Raw genomic sequence first — 5027 nt, forward strand, 5'->3', positions numbered from 1 at the left:
GAGATTACAGCCTGTATTAGTCTGCTAGGGCTACTATAACAAAATACCTCAGACTGGGTGGCTTAAACAACATTTTTTTCCCTTCACAGTTCTGGAGACTACAAGTCCGAGACCAAGAAGTCAGCAAGGTTGGTTTCATTCTGACACCTCTCCCCCTGTGTCCTCTGTGTGTGTGTGTGCTTGCACATCCCTCTGTGTCCAAATTTCCTTTTCTTATGAGGACACCAGTCAGACTGGATTAGGACCTACCCCAACAGCCTCATTTTAACTTAACCCCCTCTTTAAAGACCTTATCTATAATAATAAAAGCATAATATGCTAATTAGACCAGACATCCTTCCAGATGACCTACTAGATGAATCCGGGGCTGTGAGGGAAGGCCAGGTCCCGGGTGCCAGAGGGAAGCTGGTGCCAGCAGCCAGGGGAAGGAAGGCCTACTGTTGCACGAATTTCGTGCATTGGATCCTAGTCTCTAAATATGATTACATTCTGAGATTCTGGGGGTTAGGACTTCAACAAATAAATGTGGGAGGGGGAGGACACAATTCATCCCATCACATGCCCACTGTAATGTGATGGTAAGAATCAAATGCAATAATGAATACAAAGTAGCTTACATAGGGTCTCTACACAGTAAATGCAACTAAATTTCATTTATTTCTATTATCTCTTTTTGTAGTATAATTTTGAGCTTTAAATAAAACTCAGTGATCATCATGTTTATTCACCATTTAAAAAGTTTACAATGTCATTGAAAGCTTTTGGCCAGAATAAAGTTCTAAACACCTTCACATCACTTACAAAACTTTTTAGAACCTGGGTTTGACCTATCTTTCCTACCTGTCACTCCTTCACAAACCTGATGCTCTATGTTATTCCATTGGTTCTCCAGACATGCTGGCTCCATCAGACACATAGATACCTCTTCCTTCCACTACACAGTTGGTGAACTCCTACACATCCTTCAAGACCCACACTAAATTTCACTTCTTTTTTTTTTCTTTCTAACTCTCACCCTAGGATATGTTTTTATTGATTTTAGAGAGAGAGTAAAGGAGAGAGAGAGAGAAAAGAAATAAAGAAACAATGATGTGAGAGAAAAATATTGATCATTTGCAAACCCGAGACCCTTTGGTGCATGGGAGGATGCTCCAACCAACTGAGCCACAACAGCCAGGGCTAAATTTCACTTCTTTTCTGAAATCTTTCTCCTAACCCTGGATCAAAGTCAGTTTCTCTTATAGTTTTGCAACTAAGTCACTTTGCATATAAATTTATAATAGCATGTATTGCTTTGTATTTTAACTATTTGTATGACCGCTGTGGCTTATTTACCCTTTTTCACGTAGTAGGTTAAATTAGGAAGACAATATTCTTTTTTTTTTTTTTAATATATTTTATTGATTTTTTACAGAGAGGAAGGGGGAGAGATAGAGAGTTAGAAACATCGATGAGAGAGAAACATCGATCAGCTGCCTCCTGCACATCTCCTACTGGGGATGTGCCCGCAACCCAGGTACATGCCCTTGACCGGGATCGAACCCGGGACCCTTCAGTCCGCAAGCCGACGCTCTATCCACTGAGCCAAACCGGTTTCGGCAGGAAGGCAATATTCTTTACGCATTCTATCAATTCTAATCTCATCCAGAAATGCTCTCACAGACACACCCAGGAATAATTTTTGAGTAAATATCTAGGCATCCTGTGTTCCAGTCAAGGTGACACATAAAATTAACCATCACATACAATATTTCCCAAAATGTCTCCTACTTCAAAATGCCTCCATACAACAGTGTTTCTAAGACACTGGTGGTCCATGGGTCACCTGTCTCAGAATCACCTGAGCTGTTCTCTTAGAGATTCTTATTCAGAGGTCTAGGTTGGACTCAGGCATGAATCACAACTTTCAGGATCATACACCTAAACCTGTGGATAGATCTCAGCATTAATGAAAGTGGGACTCCTCCTGCTTTGACATCATGCATTCTTGTCCCCAAAAATTGAACTGAATCTAAACAAGTCTCAAATCTAAGTGGCTATCTATGAATGAAAAATAGTGGTAAGTTAATTAAAGTTCACTATAAGGATATAATCAGCCAAATACAGAATGTAGTATATTCTACAGAATGCATGATTTGGTTCTTCAACAAATCAAGGGTATTTTTTTAATTAGTGGAGACTGTCATAGATTAAAAGACACTTAAGAAATATAAAATTCATTGCAATGTATAATGTATAGAAACCACCTTTAAAGGACATTTAGGAGATAATCAGGGGAATATGAATATGGATTGAGTACTAGCTAATGTTAGGAAATTATTGATAATTTTGTTCTGTGTGATAAGGGCATTGTGAATGCACAGAAGGAATGTCATCTGGCAGAGATGCATATTGAAGTATATGCAGATGAAATTATATGATGACTGAGATTTTCTTTAAATTACTCCATTAAAAAATAGAAGAGATAGAATAATGTTCTCAAGATATTGATAACTGTTGAAAGTGAATGTTAAGGAAATAGCTTTTGTATACAATTTTCTTGACAGTTGTATTGTATTTCAAATTTTACATGATAAAAATATTTAAGAGAAAAGGAAAAAGCACCCCAGGTGATTATATGCATCCTAAATTTCTTCTTTCCAAATAGTGTTAGGGCAAATGTGTCATAAGGAAGCAGAAATCAACTCAAAATTTCAGAACCTTCTAACAATTGGACATACATGACTCTGGGAGTGTTCAGAGGAAGGTCAGGGATAAAGAAAGCTGCTGAGGGCCTTTCTGCCTTATTTTGGAGGCTAGGCAATGACCCATCCAGCCAACAGCTTGTACCCTCCAGTGCAGTTCCTCTCACCACTCCTGGCCACCCTGATCCCTAAGGAGGATAAAGGTTGCCAACTTCCAACCACTTGTCCCACTCACTACTGTCCATATTACAGAACCTCTAATCCCCAGCCCAGAGTATGACCAGGACTCTTGGTATCTTTGGTATGACTTACCAACTACTTTAAACTTTTAAAGTGGCTTGTGCCAAACAAAGGCAATGGATCATTCACCTGAGCATCTCTCCAGCTGACAATTTAAAGTATTTGTCAGTCCCTAGCTGGTTTGGCTCAGTGGATAGAGTGTCAGCCTGTGAATCCAAGGGTCCCGGGTTCGATTCTCGGTTTGCAAGTTCCTTCAAGGCCCGGGCCCCCGGTCAGGTTGCCTGCAGGAGGCAACCAATCAATGTGTTTCTCTCACATTTATATTTCTCTCTGTCTTTCCCTCTCTCTTCCACTCTCTCTAAAAATCAATGGAGCCCTCGCCAGTTTGGCTCAGTGGATAGAGCATCGGCCTGCAGACTGAAGGGTCCCAGGTTCGATTCCGGCTAAGGGCACATGCCTAGGTTGTGGGCTCGATCCCCGGTGGGGGGCATGCAGGAGGCAGCCAATCAGTGATTCTCTCTTGTCATTGATGTTTCTATCTCTCTAACCCTCTCCTTTCCTTTCTGAAATTAATAAAAATATATTTTTTAAGAAAGAAAAAAAAATCAATGGAAAAATATCTCAGGTGAAGATTAAAAAATATATAATAATAATAATAATAAAACTTTAAAATAAATAAAATAAAATATTTGACAGGTCTTGCAAATAGCCACTTGCTCAGGTCAAGAAACTATTTATTAGGGTCACATAGAAAATGATATTAATTTCACTTACTGTGCTACATGCGTGTATTTGTCCCTGGAGGGCAAGGGGAGGTCTAGGTTTGTTTTCTGGTTTGTTTGGGGGTTTTATTGTCTTTAAGAAAAAGAGAAAGCTATTATGGGCTAAGAGGAATCTATAATTTTTTTAAGTATGCTATTTTAAGAATCTGTTCAATTTGAATTTGAAAAAATAGTGTGTTTATTGTCTAGGGAAGTTCCCCATTTCCTAACAGAGAACCACTTGGAATTGTGAGAAATCCCAAATAATGAAGAAAAACAAATAATGTCCATATGTCACTGTAGAGTTCATGCTGGAGAGAAGCAAATGAAGTTGGCTTGCAAAGTGTCATTTATACTTAAGGTTATCTAGAGCATTTCCTGCCCCCCCCTTTAAAGATTTTCTAGTACTCCTTGTACAAAAATCACCTTTGCAAGTAGTGGCACAATTGAACATAGAAATCTGCTCCCAGTTTCAACTCAGAATTTCACACACACAATCATTCAATGGCTCTTTCAATCAGCCAAGTCCATGATAGCTGCACAGCAAGGGGTGCCACCCCACAATTATTTTTCTTCTGCAAATTAATAGTGTTGCATGACTCTGTTAAGATAAGTGTGTTTGACTTTTCTATTAAGTTTTATTATTCCAAATGGGTTGTCAGTCAGATTGTCCTAATTAGGAATTCAAAACTTCATGTTCTTCAGGGAATCCTTTATAATAAAAGCCTAATATGCTAAGTGTCTGGTCGGCCAGTCAGCTGTTCAGTCAATCAAAGCATAATATGCTAATGATAGGTTAACGCCACTCAACCGCTTGCTATGACATGCACTGACCACCAGGAGGCAGACAGTCGACTGGTCAACCAGCAGTTGTTATGTGCACTGACCAGCAGGAGGCAGACACTCTGACCAGTAGGTTAGCTTGCTGCTGGGGTCCAGCTGATCGGGACTGAGCAAGACAGGCCAGACATGCCCTGGAGCCCTCTCTCGGTCCCTCCCCGGCCGAGATTGTGCACTGGTGGGGTCCCTCGGCCTGGCCTGCACCCTCTTGCAATCCGAGACACCTTGGGGAATGTTGGAGAGCTGGTTTTGGCCCGATCGGGAAGGCCAGGCCAAGTGACCCGACGTGTATGAATTCGTGCACCGGGCTGCTAGTAGACTTAGAATGGCTAATGATAATACAAAGCTGCCAACCCTTATTCATAAGAAAAATTAGCTCTGTGATGTCTCAGGAATTCATCTCTTCCTTTCTCCTCCCACAATACTTGCTTTAATGCCCTCCCTGCATCTGGCCTATAGAAAAGCCTTCCCTCCTCCATCTCCACCAACTCCTCTCTTCCCC

This window comes from Myotis brandtii, unplaced genomic scaffold (assembly GCF_000412655.1).
Source record: "Myotis brandtii unplaced genomic scaffold, ASM41265v1 scaffold182, whole genome shotgun sequence".
In the NCBI taxonomy this organism is placed as follows: domain Eukaryota; kingdom Metazoa; phylum Chordata; class Mammalia; order Chiroptera; family Vespertilionidae; genus Myotis; species Myotis brandtii.